Source organism: Pleurodeles waltl, chromosome 6, assembly GCF_031143425.1.
Source record: "Pleurodeles waltl isolate 20211129_DDA chromosome 6, aPleWal1.hap1.20221129, whole genome shotgun sequence".
Taxonomy (NCBI): Eukaryota; Metazoa; Chordata; class Amphibia; order Caudata; family Salamandridae; genus Pleurodeles; species Pleurodeles waltl.
Window position 1 is genome coordinate 58,083,240 of NC_090445.1, and position 19,771 is coordinate 58,103,010.

Genomic DNA, 19,771 nt, shown 5'->3' on the forward strand with positions numbered 1-19,771 from the left:
CTCTTTGAAGATAATGCACACAAAACAAACAAGAATCTGTGATTCTGCTAAGTAAGATCCTATACCAACTACTAATTTCTCAGTTCCAACAATTAACCAAATCTGTTGGCTCACTGAATCCTTCTAAAGTTAGTGCCTGACTTTCCCAGCCAGCAAGCTAGGTACAGTCTCCATACTTTTTTGTTTATTAACTTTTACTTTTATTAGGGCGTGTTAATGGCCAACCAACACAGGCCTGAAACTAAATGATGTGATTGGAAAATGTCTTTAAAATACTATGAAATAGATATCTGTAACAGCAATAAAAAGTAAATCAGGAAAAAGGGGAAAAGAAGTAGAGAAGGCGTCAGTAAAACATACAGTTCTAATATGCAATACCTGCATCAAATTAGCAATGTAATGAATCAGAACAGTAACAGCTTTTTGACGTCTAAAATTCACCAAGATTATCAGTGTCTTCAAGAAAGTTTATCAACACTTGCAATTTTGTGGTTGGTAGAATACTCAGTGGTTCCTGTCAGATAGTCCATCAAAGGCAACCACAGTTTATAATGTTTCATAGTAATTGGTGCACGTGGCAACTGATAGTATTAATTCTATGCACAAAACATATCCCATTCTACAATGAATTCAAGGATACTTTGGAACTGTCTTTCCTGTTTAGTGAAATTTTCTGTAAAGCAATTGCAGCAATTTTTTTCAGTAATTTACCTTTCATTGGAAGAAGTTGAAAATCATCAGCAATACTTCCTACAAAATATTTTGAAAATACATAAATTGGAAATATAATGGTAATCATTTCCCACACAGCTTCCGAAAAGGTCTAAATTTAACTACATTCAATGATTACATGTATAAGATTACCAGTACAAGAAACCGTGACCAATGGGAAGTGGTCACTAGGGAATTAAATGTATTAATAGAGATTTTGAAGAAGTTGAAAATCATCAGCAATACTTCCTACAAAATATTTTGAAAATACATAAATTGGAAATATAATGGTAATCATTTCCCACACAGCTTCCGAAAAGGTCTAAATTTAACTACATTCAATGATTACATGTATAAAATTACCAGTACAAGAAACCGTGACCAATGTGAAGTGGGGACTAGGGAATTAAATTTATTAATAGAGATAGGGGTATAGAATGCTTGATTATAGAGACAATATAAAGTTTGGGTAATATTGGTAGCACAAGAACTAAAAATACTCATTGTTCAAATTGTGCTCCCTATTAAGGGTTAAAAACATTTTTTGAAGTCTCTCTCCCATTGTATCTCTATTTTGCTATTACCAGAAACAACATTAATATTGTTCAACAACAAATATATTGCTAAGGCTTTAGGTGGTAAATTAAAATGACCTACATCAATGTAGTTTATTTAGTGAGAAGTCATTGATATAGGTGCATCTTGCAAAAGCTCAGAAATAACTTCTTTTAACCTATGGAATTGTTTCAGACAAGAATTTATAATTGTATGCTTATCTTGTAAGTGTGCAAAAGCGAGCCATTTACCTATATGTCCTAATTGATCTAACCAAAAATAAACCTAAAAAAGGTTTTACTATTAAGTTTAATATGTTTTTTATACAAAATATGAATTATCACCTGTATTACCATTAGCTGGTTTGATACAATCTGCATGTTTTTAAAAACATGTGAATCTGAAACAAAATCAGTCAGAGAAAAGTAAGGGGCAGTGAAGGATTTCTCCATCTAAATCCAAATCACAAACGTATGACAAGGTGAGCCCTTTAACCAAAACCAAAGTTGTCTAAAAGCATCATGATAATAGGAAAATGTAGGAAATTTAACACCTTCTATCATTTTAGGTAATTTTAATTTAGATAGAAGGATTTGAGGAATATTAATGTGCCACAAAAATCTCCATAATAAAGTGTCCAATTTCTCAAACAAAATGACTTAGGTACTTTAACAGTTAACATTTAAAGAGAGTATTAAACTATTGATGAAATCATAATTTTAAGAGGAACCCATCTACTCCACCAAGATAAATGATGTAGGGACCACAATTAAAGAATAATTTCTTCCAAAAAATAGTGTATATTATATTTTAAAGTATGATTAACTGGTCTAGAAAACCATATGCCTAAGTATTTTATTTAGTTGATCTATCTGCTGCCTTTGATGCAGTATCTCATCATATTCTGCTTCAGCAACTCTCTGTGGTATTGGGGTGCCTGACATTACAACGGATTTGGTCTGTATATCTGGTTGATCCCAATCAATCTTTTGCTCTCCTTTCTTATCTTCATCCAAGCCTCTTCCTTTTTGCATTCCTTATGGGTCTCCTGTTAGCCTTACTCTTTTTAATGTTTATATGGCTCCTTTGGCTGACAGTATCCAACCTCTTGTTTTCAAGGTGGTTTTTCACATTGTTGATACACAGCTTTAGTTGTCTTTGTCTGAGACTAACTGTTATCTTCAACAATATTTTTAATCATGTCTAATGCAAGTGGCTGACTGGATGAAGTTAAGTTTTCTGAAGCTTAACATGCTAAAACTGAGGTCATGCTTTTTGGTTGTCCTCTGTCCCTGTAGTCCAGTGCCTAGTGGCCCTGGGAACTAGTTACTGCCCTTCACCAGTGATGCATACTAGAAATCTTGAAGTTAGATTTGATACCCTGCAAGCACGCAGGTGAAGGCTGTCACTGGCACTAGCTTTGTAATCCTTAAGAGCTTAAAAAACATTTTGAGTTTGTTCCTGAATATAGACAGTAAATGCAAATGACTACACACACTCTGATCACTTCTCGCCTTGATTATGTAATTATTCTTACCTTGGCCTTCCTGAGTACCTTTAACAACGTCTCCAGTTTTTTCAGAACATTGTGGCTTGCTTGCTTCTGAACATTCCCAAATGGGACTCAGTCTCTTTGGACCTCAAGACGCTTCATTTGATCCTGGTTTGCAAGTGTATCTTGTTTAAATGTTTGTTGTTTTAATTTTGTGCCTTTGACAGCAAATGTGCGGTTTATCTTAGAAGGTGAACTCAACATTATGGGGGTTATTCTAACTTTGGAGGAGTGTTAATCTGTCCCAAAAGTGACGGTAAAGTGACGGATATACCACCAGCCGTATTACGAGTTCCATAGGATATAATGGACTCGTAATACGGCTGGTGGTAAATCCGTCACTTTTCCGTCACTTTTGGGACGGATTAACACCTCCTCCAAAGTTAGAATAACCCCCTATGTTCCTTCAATGAAACGTAAGACCTGGCGACTAGTTGCTGCTCAAGTATCTCATCTGATCGTTTCATTATTTGGCCCCAAAAATGTTGACTGCTCTTCCACTCCTTACCCGGGCCTCCTCTGATGAATCCTCTTCAGGAAAAAGCTGAAAACATGGCTCTTCCAATTGTGTTGTATCCTATCTTCTTGTGATTCCATAGTGGCACCAGTATGTCTTTGACAGCTCTGTGCTGTAGAAAAGGCTTATTCATTCATATGTAATCATCTGTTGTTAAATCATATTCTACAGGAGAGGAGTCTATAAGAGAATAATCATCCCTTGATATATCTGAGAAATGTTTTTTAATGCCATGAAGGGAAGGAATGGAATCAAAAGAATATAAGTTAATATAATAACTAAGAAAAGTTTCAACAATGTCCTTATGAGCTGCCTTAACACCCCCGTACTATCATCAAAAAATGAGTCAATGATGATCTCTCACCCTATTTTAACCTCTGTAGTATTTTGCTTTAAGTAAAGAGCTTATCACATGCCTGATTGGTAGTGAATTTGTTAAATTGTTAAATATCATCTTAACTTTAATAAGGTTCGCTAAAACATCTCCTGATTTGGAAGAAAGATATGACTGTTCTCACTTCTTGATATCTCTAAATATTTCAAAAATCTTCTTTTCAGTTCCCTCATTCTTTTTGGATGCCAATCTAATAATAATGTTTCTTGAAACAGCCTTAAATGTGTCCCAAGTATTATGAACAGATGTATAGGAATGTTTATTTTTTTTTTTTTTAAGTAATTTGTTACTTGTCTAAATTCTTTATTCCTTTGTTTGTCTTTTAATAAGGCAGAATTAAATGTTCATCTGAAAAAAAGCTGGGCTATGATTCAAAACTAAAATGTCAACAATTTCAGAATGCAACAAATTAGCAGTGAGATATGTATTAGAAAAGTATATTCCAATTCAAATTGCGAATGATAGGAGAATAAAATGTAATTTCTAATTTGTCAGGATTACAAATCCTCTATGAGTCCGAAAGTGCCCTCCGCGTAATAAGCTTGCTAAATATTCTGTGCATTTTAGAGAGAATAAAGTTGCTATGTGAAGTCCTGTCTAAATAGGGATTGCTAGTGTGCCTGGTCCTTAGTAAGTAAACTTACAAGCGGACGCATATAGGTCGATGGACCTTTTGAATCGCATGGATTATCCTGGTCATGTAGTGACTACTGAACCGATAATCAATATCAATAATCAAGTAACATTTTAGACGAAAACAGCTTTAAAATATCTACTCATGAATAACCACAACTCGGTAAGGGTGAACAATTTTTATTTCCCTATTGCTTACAATTCTAAATTGTCTGTAGTTCAATCTTATTCAATTTATTCATTCATTAATAGAAAACATCATTACTTGAAGAAAACACATGCGAAAATGCAATTCCATAAGCTATGAATATCAGCATTAATAGTGAAGTTCAGCAATTAAGTTCGTCAGTCAATAGTCACTGTCAATGTCACCCTTAACAGCCTACCTAACCAGGATTAGCATCAGCATGTGGGACTTCATGCAAAAACCTTTCAGAGAAAACATTAATTTGGAGAAAATCTGTCTAAGTAAGAATATCTATAATCAGCACAGTTGGTACCTAGAAGAAAAGGCATAACATTTATCAGTCACATTTTCATAGCTACCTATCCAGGATGGATCAGCAACAAGTCAGTCTTCGTCTTCAGGTCATCAATTAGTCAGTCTTCGAATCAGGCTCACGGAGTATGAGCACCTCGGACAGCGTCTCCTGACGTCATCAATTCTCTCCCTGCAACTCTGATTTTAGCCCCTTGACATGACTTTTTATTAGGGTCTCCCAGTCCATCCACCTAATTGCTAATTGGTCAGTCAGCATGGCACTCTTCTTTATAGCCTCGTAATTCAGCACTGCGGGGCAAGCATCTGTTCCTCTGTGTGGCAGGGACCAAACACTGATAGATTCAACTTAATCAGTACCCGCCCACTGCTCCCAGTGTGATTGAGGTACTATTTTGTTCTTTTTAACTTCTAGTGCCTTGCAAACAGGTTTATGACTGTCAAAAATGTGCCCAGCAGGACAAACAAAATGTTTCTTTTTGATATAGTTTATAGCTAACTTTCTTTTATTTTGCCAAGTCGTTTATTCTCACTTTGCAGTCATATTTTCTTTTTTTTTGCTTGCAGGGGCTGTTCTCAAAAGATTATCTTGTTCTGAATATTGCAAAGCAACATTGTTTCTTCATTATGTATAATTTCTGAAATTATGCTTAAGCACATAATAATGCAGAATACCCCAATCCACCCACCCCAATCCAACCCACTCTGACCCACCCCACTCCAATCCTCCCAACCCACCGAAGTCCAATCTGCCCCAAACAAACTGCAACATTCCCATCTACCCCACTCTAATCCAAAACAATCTGCCCCCCCTCCAATCCAGAACAGTCTGTCGCACTCCAATTTGCCCCACTGCAATCTGTCGCACTCCAATCCAGAACAATCTGCCCCACTCCAATCTGCCTCACTGCAATCCAAAACAACCTGCCCCACTCAATCCAAAACAATCTGCCCCTCTCCAATCCCCCTTACTCCAATCTGCCCCACTGTAATCCAAAACAATCTGCCCCACTCCTAGCCACCCCACTCCAATCTGCCGCACACCAATCCAAATCAATCTGTCCCACTCAAATCAGCCCCACACAATCCAAAACAATCTGCTCCAGTCCGCTCCACTCCACTCTGCCCAACTACAAACCAAAACAATCTGTCCCACTCCAGTCCGCCCCACTCCAATCTGCCCCACTCCAATCCAAAACACTACACCCACCAATTCAATCTGCCTCAACTAACCCCAATACAATCTCCTCACTTCATCCCAATTCACCCCACCCCACTCCCATTCAATCCACCCAACCCACTCCACCCCACCCAGTCCAATTTTTCACACTGCAGTCCAACCCACCCCAGTACAATCTGCCTCACTCCAGTCTTCCCCACGCTGGTCTACCCCACTCTAATCCAAAACAATCTGTCCCACATCATTCCGCCCCACTCCAATCTTCCCCACTCTAATTCAAAACAATCTGCTACACTCCAACCCAAAACAATCTTCCCAACTCAAATCTTCCCCACTCCAGTCCAAAACAATCTGTGCATCTACATTCCAAGACAATCTTCCCCACTTCAATCTAAAACAACCAGCCCCACTCCAGTCCATTTCAATCTGCCCCACTCTAATCTGCTCCACTTTAATCCAAAAACAATCCGCCCCATTCCAACCTGCCCCAGTCCACTTTGCCCTACTCCAATCCCAAACAACCCACTGAAATCCAAAATAATATGGCTCACTCTAACTAGCCCCACTCCACTTCAGTACAGCCCACTCTGTCCTAATTCACCCCACCCCAATACACCACAGTCCAACCCAGTACAATACAAATCCACCCAATTCAGCCCATTCCATTCTCCTCCACTCCACTCTAATCCATTACACCTGACCTCAATCCAATCCAATTCAGTTCACCCCACCGCACCTCACCCCAATCCACTCCACTCCAACCCACTCCACTCCAATCTGCCCTACTCCAATACAAACCACCCCACTTTAGTCCATCCCGCCCCACTTCAATCCAATCTAACCCACCCCACTCTACTCAATTCCACCCCCTCCAATCAAGCCACCGCTGCCCAATCCACTTTACGCCAATCCAATCAAATCTACCCACATTACCCCAATCCATCCTACTCCGATAAAATCCACTTTAATCTACTCCAGTCCAATCCACCACAATCCACTCCACCCTAATCCACTCCAATCCACCCTACCTCACTCCAGTAAACCCTACCCCAAACCAATCCATCCCAATCCAATCCCCCACACTCAATCCAATCCACACCACCCTAATTCACCCATGCCAATCCATTCCACCTCACCTCAGTGCATTCCACGCTACCCAATCCAACCCACCCCAATCCACTCCATCCCTCCAATCCTTCCCAACCCACCCCATTTCAATAAACTCCAGCTCACTCCAATTTACCCCAATCCATCCCACTCCAATCACTGAGACCCCATCCCAATTCAGTCAACCACACCCCAATCCAATCCATCCAGCCTGCCTCACTCCAGTCTACCCAAATCCAGTCCAATACACCCCACACCAATGCACTTCACTCCAGTCTACCTCGCTACAATCCACCCCACCGCAATCCAATTCACCCATCCCAGTTCAGTCCACCCCACTCCAATCCAATGCATCCCTCCAACCCCACTCCAGTCCACCTCACCCTACTCCAATCCTATCTGCCCAACTCCAATCCATCCCATCCACCCCATCTCAATACGGCCCCCTTCCAATCCACCCACTCCAGTCCATTCCAATCCAGTCCACCCCAGTGTAATCCAACACACCCCACTCTGCTCCAGTCCACCCCACTGCAGCCCACCACACCCCAATCCAATCCACCCCCCCTATTTTAGTCCACCCCACTACAATCTAATCCATCCCACCCCACTATATCCTCATTGACTCCACCCCATACCAGTTAAATCCACCCCAATCCAATTCACCCCACTCCAGTCCAATCCACCCACTACAATCCAGTGAATCCAGTCTACCCCACTCCAATCCACCCCACTCCAGTCCCATCTAATCCACCCCACCCAAGTCCAGTCCACCCCACGCCAGCTCTATCACTCCAATCCAAACCACCTGCTAATCCATCCCACTCAAAACCACCCCAATCCACCCACCCCATTTTAATCCACCCCACCCCAATCCAGTCCGCTCAACTTTACCCCACTCCACTCTAATCCACCCCACTCCACTCTAATCCACACCACTACCTCAATCCACTCCAATCCACTTCACCATATCCTACCCCACTTAACTCCTCTCCACACTGTGACACTCTCTGCCACTGAGCCACTGAACTCCACTCCTCTCTACTGAATTCTATGACGCTCTACTCCCCCTACTTCACTCCACAACACTCCAAAAAATCCACTCTATGACACTGTACACCCCCACTCCACTCTGACATTCCACACTACTCTGACATTTCACACCACTAATCTTTAGTCATACTGAACAGCAGCCAGACTGGTGTACACCATGGCAAAAAATATTGCCAATACCAATAGCTCTTGCATAGGCCAGATCTATTGGCTTTGCCAATGCTTGTTTTTAAACATGCTCCAACCATTGTTTTCAGTGTAATAAGGCAGTTGTTTAGTATCATTAGAGCTTCGTATTAGTGATGTATAGTGCTCCATTCACCACACACTCATTACTCTTCTTAAAGACTGCACAACTCTTAATATAGAAGCCTTTATAAGCCAAAAATGGCATTTCAAAATGTGTTGCATATTTAAAGTTTATTTTTCTTTAACAATTTAAAATGTGCTCTGTTTAGCGCCTTCACTTGAACAAAGCTGTCGTTAAACAAACCATTATGGGGGTCATTCCAACCCTGGCGGTCGGTGTTAAAGCGGCGGCTAACCCGCCAACAGGCTGGCGGTTAAAAAAATAGAATTCTGACCCTGGCGGAAACCGCCAACAGAGACCGCCACTTTAACACTCCAACTGCCACGGCGGGACAAACAAACAGCGCGGCAGTCACCGCCAACGCACAGGCGGGAGTCAATGTACCTCCCACCCTATCACAACCCACCAATCCGCCACCTTTTCCGGGGCGGTAGCCCCTCCGATAAAACACGGCGGAAACAGCCATTTCAAACGGAAAACGCTCACCTCCATACACCCCACGAGGAATCTGGACAGCATGGAACCCGAACTACACATCCTCCCAGCTATTGTATTCCTGCTCCTCTACCAGGAGCACGAACGCTGGCGCAGAAGACAACGGTGAGTACTGCACCTACGACACAGGGGAGGGGGGAGGAGAAAATATTACGGGCACACATACGCGACACACCCACCACCACCCTCACCCACTACAACACACACATCAATGCATAGCAATACATCACTGTTACAACCCCCAAACCCCCCGGAAGAATGCAAAGACAAAATGATATGATCATAAACAGTCGAATATATTGTATTATTGGCTTATAAAAATATCACACATTTAAAACTAATATATACATAAATATTAAAAGTCCGATAATTTTAGCAGTCATTGTCCGTGGATCACTGGGCCCAAATCACATGGGCAAGGCCCACACAGGATACCTGACACCAACGGAGAGAACACTGCAGGGGCATCAGATAGAAAAACTACAGGCACCTCAGGGGGAACGGAAGGGGGGGCACCTCAGCCACATGAGTACACGACGCCAGATCCACGAGGGGGCTCCATGGCTACTGTCCCATCCTGGGGAGTGGAAAGCCACAGTCTCTCAAGTCCATACAGTGGGTGGTTTGCCCACTTTACCATCCTGGGGAGTGCAAAGCCACAGTCTCTCAAGTCTCTACAGTGGGTGGTTTGCCCACTGTACCATCCTGGGGAGTGCAAAGCCAAAGTCTCTCAAGTCCATACAGTGGGTAGGTTGCCCACTTTTCCATCATGGGGAGTGCAAAGCCACAGTCTCTCAAGTCCATACAGTGGGTGGGTTGCCCACTGTACCATCCGGGGGAGTGCAAAGCCACAGTCTCTCAAGTCCATACAGTGGGTGGGTTGCCCACTGCTGCATCCTGGGGAGTGCAAAGCCACAGTCTCTCAAGTGGATGACAGTGTCCACTGGTTCTGGAGGGGGACTGGTGACCAGAGTGCTTCGTGCAGCCCTGCGCGACACAGATGCGGCACTGCCCCTTCCGCCAATGGGCCAGCGGTTCTTGAGATGAAGGGCCCAGTGCAGCGGTGCTTGAGACGGCAGTGCCCTGTTCAGCGGTGCTTGAGATGAAGTGCCCAGTTCAGTGGTGCTTGAGACAGCGGTGCCCTGTTCAGCGGTGCTTGAGACGGCGGTGCCCTGTTCAGCAGTGCTTGAGATGAAGGGCCCAGTTCAGTGGTGCTTGAGACGGCGGTGCCCTGTTCAGCGGTGCTTGAGATGAAGGGCCCAGTTCAGCGGTGCTTGAGACGGCGGTGCCCTGTTCAGCGGTGCTTGAGATGAAGGGCCCAGTTCAGCGGTGCTTGAGACGGCGGTGCCCTGTTCAGCGGTGCTTGAGACGGCGGTGCCCTGTTCAGCGGTGCTTGAGACGGCGGTGCCCTGTTCAGCGGTGCTTGAGACGGCAGTGCCCTGTTCAGCGGTGCTTAAGATGAAGGACCCAGTTCAGCGGTGCTTGAGATGAAGGGCCCAGTTCAGCGGTGCTTGAGACGGCGGTGCCCTGTTCAGCAGTGCTTGAGACGGCGGTGCCCTGTTCAGCGGTGCTTGAGACGGCAGTGCCCTGTTCAGCGGTGCTTGAGATGAAGGGCCCAGTTCAGCGGTGCTTGAGATGAAGGGCCCAGTTCAGCGGTGCTTGAGACGGCGGTGCCCTGTTCAGCGGTGCTTGAGACGGTGGTGCCCTGTTCAGCGGTGCTTGAGACGGCGGGCCCAGTTCAGCGGTGCTTGAGATGAAGGGCCCAGTGCAGCGGTGCTTGAGATGAAGGGCCCAGTTCAGCGGTGCTTGAGACGGCGGTGCCCTGTTCAGCGGTGCTTGAGACGGCGGTGCCCTGTTCAGCGGTGCTTGAGACGGCGGTGCCCTGTTCAGCGGTGCTTGAGACGGCGGTGCCCTGTTCAGCGGTGCTGGAGATGAAGGGCCCTGTTCAGCGGTGCTTGAGATGAAGGGCCCAGTTCAGCGGTGCTTTAGACGGCGGTGCCCTGTTCAGCGGTGCTTGAGACGGCGGTGCCCTGTTCATCGGTGCTTGAGATGAAGGGCCCAGTTCAGCGGTGCTTGAGATGAAGGGCCCAGTGCAGCGGTGCTTGAGATGAAGGGCCCTGTTCAGCGGTGCTTGAGACGGCGGTGCCCTGTTCAGCGGTGCTTGAGACGGCGGTGCCCTGTTCAGCGGTGCTTGAGACGGCGGTGCCCTATTCAGCGGTGCTTGAGATGAAGGGCCCAGTTCAGCGGTGCTTGAGACGGCGGTGCCCTGTTCAGCGGTGCTTGAGACGGCGGTGCCCTGTTCAGCGGTGCTTGAGACGGCGGTGCCCTGTTCAGCGGTGCTTGAGATGAAGGGCCCAGTTCAGCAGTGCTTGAGATGAAGGGCCCAGTTCAGCGGTGCTTGAGACGGCGGTGCCCTGTTCAGCGGTGCTTGAGATGAGTGTCCAGTGCAGCGGTTCCCGCCCAGGCATGGATGTCACTCGCCACCTGACATGTGGCTGGCGGGGCCTTCCTGCCCATCTGTCTGTTGGCTTGCGGGGCCCTCCTGGGCTGCATACCGGGCCTCTGGGTGTCCTCCTGCACACCTGGGATGGGGCTGGTGGGGCCCTCCTGGGCAGCTGGCCTGCTGCCGGACTTGTCGGGCGTGCTGCCCTTCCCACCCTTCCCTGGTCGTCTGTGGCCCTTTCCCACCTTTGGCGGTGTGCCAGGTGGCACCCCACTTCCAGCCGGAGCCAGGGTAGGGATTTTGGTCCCTGGTGTCCTTGGCCTCTCGCGCCGGGCACTGGTAATCTTTGGTTGCTTTTCCGGGGGTAAGCTGGCCGTGCCTTGGCTCCTAGCAGAACTAGTTGCCCTTGAGGGTGGTGGACTCCACAGTCCTTGGACAACAGTCTTGATAGGTCCTGGTTTTGTGGTGGCTGAGGTGCTGATTGCAGTCTTATGAGATGGACGGGGTGGGGGAGTTGTTGGAAAGAGGTCAAGTTTGGAAAGGAAAATCAATTTGGAAAGAGAGGGACGGGTAGGTGTAGTGGGTATGGGAGTGGAGGAAGAGGATGTAGTTGTAGGAGTGTGAAGTCTGGTGTCTTTGGGTGCAAGTGCTTGGGCTGGAGGCTGTCGTGAGGTGGATGGCTGTTGGGTGGGTGGCTGCCTGCGTTTGTGTGGTTTGGACAATGAGCTGGCGACAATGCTGTATGCCGTTACCCACTGGGCCAGCTGACCCAGGTGGTAACTCGTAATGGGGCCCGCTGGAAGGTAGCTGCACTGGTGGCCACCAAACCATTGAAACTTCGCTGGACAAAGTCATAATGACCCCCTCAATGTTTTAAGACTGGAAGTGTATAGCAGTTGTCTTGGTCACTAAAACCGCTGGATTTGCTGTTGATATTTGTGATTGTGTCATTCTGATAAAACAAAACAAAGGGTGGCCCTCTTCCATTGTATCCTCACCTCATAATATCTCTTGCTGATTTCCACAAGGCTCATTATTAACCCCTCTTCTTCGTCATCTCTGAAGTTCCACAAATTAAACTGATATATACATAAAGCTAGACTGATGACGCACTTGAATGTGAAAATGTCAGCCTTTATTTTAGCATTTGACAAGAGGAGGAACCATATCTGCTTTAAAATGAACCCCACATAACCTGTCTGCCCTAGTTCCGCATTTAGCATTTCATTGTTTTTCTCAGCCCTTCTAAAAGTGTCATTTCATCTAAACAGTGATTTGTTATATCAGGTAACAAACGTCTGTCACACACTATGTGATATCTCCTTTTCTAGGTTTGACAGTAGATGTGTAAGATAAATATGTAGTCTGAGTTGACAGATTTTCATCTTCCTGGTTTAGACCAGTTATATCTTGGGTTTTGTAAGGTTCCCATTGGAGTTTGTAATGTAGGCTAAAAGTTATTAGTCAATCCAATATAAGCCCCTTGAATTAATCACTGAATTAGGGAGGCCTTCACAGCAGGTTATCGCTTAGAGTCCTGACAGAACGCCAGAGCATCCATGCTTATGTTAAGAGTCGATCCTGTGGAGAGAGGAACTATGCTCAGCTGATCATGCGTTTTCCATCTGAAAATTAACTATTAAAAGTAACATAAAAGTAGCTTTAGGCAGGTAGGCTATTAGAAGCATTCTAAACATGTTAGTACTGTTTGTTATATTCTCGCTGTTAGCAACATGGATAAGTGCAAGATGCAAGATGAATAAACACTTTTATATATGTAGCGTCTTTCTGAATGCAATGCCTAAGTGTGCTATTCTAAGAACGAAATTAAGTCTGAATTACCAGTGTGTCCCTCAAGCTCTTAGGGGACTACTTAACCCAGAAAACACTGACACAGCACCTGCAGAAGAGCTCAGTGGGTTGTAAGGGGCAACAGTAGCCTGGTCTGCCTTGTTTAGTGATGGAACTAAGGTCCTGCACCCATGTGTTGGGAATCTAAACCTTGTAGCCCAAGGATATGCAAAAGACAGACGTTATGGCTGTAAGATGTTCACCTTCCTTATTGCCCTCAACTGGCTGGCTTTCATAGCTGGGCCATGCCCGCGGTCTAGTTATAAAAGTAAGAAACTATGGGCCTGATTCTAACTTTGGAGGACGGTGTTAAACCGTCCCAAAAGTGGCGGATATACCACCTACCGTATTACGAGTCCATTATATCCTATGGAACTCGTAATACGGTAGGTGGTATATCCGCCACTTTTGGGACGGTTTAACACCGTCCTCCAAAGTTAGAATCAGGCCCTATATCTTCATTGTGGATGCCCATTCCATGCTGTCACTCTATGTAGTTGACATGATACATTGCAGGTTTGCTCTTGACAGCTGGTGAAAAGGATTTCTCTACACCTAGGATTCCATCACAAAAAACGAAAAGTGAAGGCATTAGTTATGTTCACAATGGAGGTTGTAAACAATGCATATTTAAGTCCACCTTTGTTCCTGATAGAAAAACTACAGTGTTTACATTGTTATATTGTGCGATCTATAATACCAAATTCTCTCCGTTTACCCATTTTGTGGCTGGATGCATCCTATAAAATCTGCAGCCAAGCCATGGGCCTCGTTGTCCCAGCTATCCTTGCCGTGCACTGGTTATTAGTGCCTGTGGAGAGTGAAGAGGAGGAAGCCGAAGAGGACGACATAGAGAACAGAAACACAGTAATAGAGCAGTATTTTCAATGACACACAGGTAAGAGTACACACCGGCATATTACATTTACTTAAAGCCTCCTACCTCTCTACTGTCTGACTTTTTCCCCCAGTGTATGGTAACTGTGTTGTGACTTTCCCTTCAGTTTTCAGAGATGTGGGCCCCACTGCGTGACATCTGCTTTGTTTCCCCATGGACTACAGCTGTGTGACAGTGGTTTGTTGGCATCACAATGTGAATAAACATTTTGGCACTGTCATGTCTAATACATTTGTTAAAATCACAGACAGACTCCAGATTGTTTATGTGCAATAAGTGTGTTTATTCAAGTGCTCTAATTTGGATGGGTGGTTGCTAATCGGTGAGGGGTGATGGTGGAGGATTGTCCATGGCAGAGTCCAGACTATCAGTATCACAGGTGCATTGTCCAAATGCCTGTGGAAAGTGGAGCAGGGGCAGTTTAAAGTTGGACAGGGTGACAATGTGGGACAGTGGGATGACAATCAGGGCGGTATCCTTTGCTGGCGGGGGTCTTGACATCTTACTCTGTCTTCTTCCTGGATCTCAGGGCCCGCTTGCGGGGTGGTTCTCCTTCTGCAGGGGGTGGGGTTCTGGTGGCCTGTTGGTCTTGTGTCGGGGCCTCCTGTCCACTAGCGCCGGCGGAGGTGGTAGCCATTTCTTGGTCCATGCTAGTGACAGGGGCCCTTTGAGGTGCCACAGTGTTCCGCAATGTGGTGATTAACTCATTCAGGCCCACTACAATGGTACCCATGGCGGAACTGATGTTTCTTAGTTCCTCCCTGAACCCCATATACTGTTGCTCCTGCAGAAGCTGGATCTCCTGAAACCTGGCCAGGACCGTCGCCATCGTCTCCTGGGAGTGGTGGTATGCTCCCATGATGGAGGAGAGGGCCTCGTGGAGAGTGGGTTCCCTTGGCCTGTCCCCCCCTGTCGCACAGCAGCCCTCCCAGTTCCCCTGTTTCCCTGGGCCTCCGTCCCCTGGACCGTGTGCCCACTACCACTGCCCCCAGGTCCCTGTTGTTGTTGGGGTGGTGGGTTAACCTGGGTTCCCTGTAGTGGTGGACACACCGCTGATTGACGTGTCCTGGGGACAGAGGTATGGGCCCGCTGGGTGGGTGCTGTGCTGGTGTTCCCAGAGGGGGGAAGGTCTGCTGTGGCCTGTGACTGTCTAAGGGGAACCGACTGTTCCGAGGTCCCCGATGGACCGGGCTGGTCATCTAGATCCAGGGAGACAGAGCTGCTGTCATCACTGTGGGCCTCTTCTGGGGTGGAGTGGACATTTGTGGACCCTCCTGCGCGGTGACCTGGCGTTCGGGTCCTTCAGGGGTATAAAAGTATGGTTATTGCTTCTGTGTGTGCCAATGGCGTGCAATGGGTGGGTGCCCGTGTACCCCAGTGCTGGCATTCCTTTGTGGGGGCTGTTGTGACGGTGTTTTGGGGGGGGGGGTGATGGGTATGTGCATTGGGCATGCTTTGGTGATGGGTGTCCATGCTTTGGGGTCGCAGGCAGGGCTAAGTTTTGGGATGGGTGGGTTGTGATGGTGAGACATTTGCAAGGGGTAGTTGTGATGGGGGTGGGGGTGAGGGTGGGGGTATGAGTTGGCATGCAGGTGGGGTGGGGGGGATGAAGTAGTGAAGATGAGACTTACCAGAGTCCATTCCTCCAGCTACTCCTGCGGAGCCCTCAGGATGCAGGATGTTCAAGACCTGCTTCTCCCATGTTGTAAATTGTGGGGGAGTAGGTGGGGGTCCGCCGCCAGTCCGCTGCACCGCGATGTTGTGCCTTGATACCATGGAACGCACTTTCCCCCATAGGTCGATCCACTCCTTCCTGATGTCGTCCCTATTTCTTGGGTGCTGTCCCACAGCGTTGACCCTGTCGACTATTCTGCTCCATAGCTCCATCTTCCTAGCAATGGTGGTGTGCTGCACCTGTGTCCCGAACAGCTGGGGCTCTACTCGTACAATTTCCTCCACCATGACCCTGAGTTCATCATCTGAGAACCTGGGGTGTCTTTGAGGTGCCATGGGGTGGTGTGGGTGATGTGTGGGATGGATTGTGTGGTGCTAAGTGTGGTGATGTGTATTGTTGTGTTGTGTGAAGTGCGTGCTAATATTGCAGGGTGACAGTGAATTGGCCGTCTGGGTGCTCGGATCTCTTTTCGGTGCGTGTTCACGAATCTCTAGGAGTGGAAGTTTGTGGGTGATGTGGGTGTGTGTTTTATATTGGGTGTGTGGGAGTGGTGTGTGTATGTGTATCAGGTGTGTGTATTTCGAATTGTCCAATGTGGTAGTGTTTTGTACGAGTATGTGTATTTCGACCGCAGCGGTGTGTACCGCCAATAGAATACCGCGGTTGAAAGACCGCCGCGTGGATTCGTGGGTCGTAATGACATGGGCGTATTTCTGTTGGCGTGACGGTGGAGGTTTGGTCATCGCCATTTTATCGCTGCCCTTTGGTGTGGCGGACTTTTGTGGATGTCAGTATTTTGGCGGTTTGCCTGTTGTGGGTCAGAATGACCGCGGCGGTTTACCGCGACCGCAGCGGTGTTATGGCGGTCTTCTGTCTGACAGTAAGCGCCTTTTACCGCCGAGGTTGGAATGACCCCCTATGTCTGTAACAGGAAGTGCTGCTTTCGACCCAGTGGGCGCTTGAGTCAGCCAATATGTTCCCATCATAAATAACAGCTTTTGCAACTCGAGAACTGTTATCTGAAAAACCATTTATTTCATACTTCATGAAACTACACTTCCAAGCAGCGAGAACATATTCATTCTCTTCACTGTGTCTGACTAAAATGATGTAATGGCAGAACGACCTGATAGTTGAAAGGAGCACGTCACGTCCAGAAAGCGCCTGTCATCTTGCAGATTAATTATTTCCTCTTATGTTCCTCCACAATCGCATTTCTGCTGGACTTAAAAACGCACTGATAACATTAAACAAAACAGGTTCTCTCTGCCAAGCATAGGCCTTGCTAGCCTGCGTCCACCATCTTGGGCTCCCAAGCCTCCCCCCCACAGACTCCATACTGAGGGCCTCATTACGACCCTGGCGGTCTATAGACTGCCATGGTCACAGTGGCGGTCTGACCGCCGTCAAAGAGGTGGTCTGACCGCTTTTGCGGCGGTTTGACTGCCATATTATGACCATGGCAGTCATGCTGCAGACCGCCAGCACCGCCAGTTTTCCTCCACAGGAGGGACTTGCGGTCCTGGCAGTCCTAATCTTCCAGGGCAGTGCTTCAAGCAGCGCAGCACTGGGGGTTGCGACCCCCCCCTCTCCGCCAGCTTTTACATGGCGGTAGCACCGGCATGTAAAGGCTGGTGGAGACGGAATGCAGGGTGCCCCGGGGGCCCGTGCACTGCCCATGCACCTTGCATGGGCAGTACAGAGTCCCCCCTGGCCAGCCCTGTCGCAAAGTAACTTTGCGACGGGTGCTGCTGCACCCTACACACTACAGCATTGCTGCCGGCTCCATTATGAGCCGGCGACAATGCTGTATGCCGTTACCCACTGGGCCAGCTGACCCAGGTGGTAACTCGTAATGGGGCCCGCTGGAAGGTAGCTGCACTGGTGGCCACCAAACCATTGAAACTTCGCTGGACAAAGTCATAATGACCCCCTCAATGTTTTAAGACTGGAAGTGTATAGCAGTTGTCTTGGTCACTAAAACCGCTGGATTTGCTGTTGATATTTGTGATTGTGTCATTCTGATAAAACAAAACAAAGGGTGGCCCTCTTCCATTGTATCCTCACCTCATAATATCTCTTGCTGATTTCCACAAGGCTCATTATTAACCCCTCTTCTTCGTCATCTCTGAAGTTCCACAAATTAAACTGATATATACATAAAGCTAGACTGATGACGCACTTGAGTGTGAAAATGTCAGCCTTTATTTTAGCATTTGACAAGAGGAGGAACCATATCTGCTTTAAAATGAACCCCACATAACCTGTCTGCCCTAGTTCCGCATTTAGCATTTCATTGTTTTTCTCAGCCCTTGTAAAAGTGTCATTTCATCTAAACAGTGATTTGTTATATCAGGTAACAAACGTCTGTCACACACTATGTGATATCTCCTTTTCTAGGTTTGACAGTAGATGTGTAAGATAAACATGTAGTCTGAGTTGACAGATTTTCATCTTGCTGGTTTAGACCAGTTATATCTTGGGTTTTGTAAGGTTCCCATTGGAGTTTGTAATGTAGGCTAAAAGTTATTAGTCAATCCAATATAAGCCCCTTGAATTAATCACTGAATTAGGGAGGCCTTCACACCAGGTTATCGCTTAGAGTCCTGACAGAACGCCAGAGCATCCATGCTTATGTTAAGAGTCGATCCTGTGGAGAGAGGAACTATGCTCAGCTGATCATGCGTTTTCCATCTGAAAATTAACTATTAAAAGTAACATAAAAGTAGCTTTAGGCAGGTAGGCTATTAGAAGCATTCTAAACATGTTAGTACTGTTTGTTATATTCTCGCTGTTAGCAACATGGATAAGTGCAAGATGCAAGATGAATAAACACTTTTATATATGTAGCGTCTTTCTGAATGCAATGCCTAAGTGTGCTATTCTAAGAACGAAATTAAGTCTGAATTACCAGTGTGTCCCTCAAGCTCTTAGGGGACTACTTAACCCAGAAAACACTGACACAGCACCTGCAGAAGAGCTCAGTGGGTTGTAAGGGGCAACAGTAGCCTGGTCTGCCTTGTTTAGTGATGGAACTAAGGTCCTGCATCCATGTGTTGGGAATCTAAACCTTGTAGCCCAAGGATATGCAAAAGACAGACGTTATGGCTGTAAGATGTTCACCTTCCTTATTGCCCTCAACTGGCTGGCTTTCATAGCTGGGCCATGCCCGCGGTCTAGTTATAAAAGTAAGAAACTATATCTTCATTGTGGATGCCCATTCCATGCTGTCACTCTATGTAGTTGACATGATACATTGCAGGTTTGCTCTTGACAGCTGGTGAAAAGGATTTCTCTACACCTAGGATTCCATCACAAAAAACGAAAAGTGAAGGCATTAGTTATGTTCACAATGGAGGTTGTAAACAATGCATATTTAAGTCCACCTTTGTTCCTGATAGAAAAACTACAGTGTTTACATTGTTATATTGTGCGATCTATAATACCAAATTCTCTCCGTTTACCCATTTTGTGGCTGGATGCATCCTATAAAATCTGCAGCCAAGCCATGGGCCTCGTTGTCCCAGCTATCCTTGCCGCGCACTGGTTATTAGTGCCTGAAAGATTGTGGTTTAGATCTCTTAGACTAGTATATTTTTATCTGCTTAACTACGACCCCCGTCCATGACCAGAAGACTGTAGGACATATGTTTTCAGCAGTTCTGCAGCCGGAAAAGTCTACAAGGGATAGAGGCTGTAATCAAAGTAGACATTTACAGGTGCAGGGTTGGAGATCAGCTGTCTCTCTCAGGCTTCGATCTCTGTGTTTGTAGCCTGTTCTGTAGGATTCACAAACAGAATCCTACCTCTTTAATGTTAATGAGGCAAAAGTCACATGAGTGGCGAGTGTTCATGCTCAATTTAACACAACCATATAGCATTATACAACACAAAATAA

At 46.2% G+C, this 19,771-nt stretch overlaps 1 protein-coding gene across 2 annotated transcripts in view; it reads left to right on the forward strand.

Annotated features, from left to right (window-relative positions):
- LOC138299191 (E3 ubiquitin-protein ligase TRIM39-like) overlaps positions 1 to 19,771 on the forward strand; it is a 170,307-nt gene that overhangs the window by 77,982 nt on the left and 72,554 nt on the right. The window lies entirely within an intron of this gene.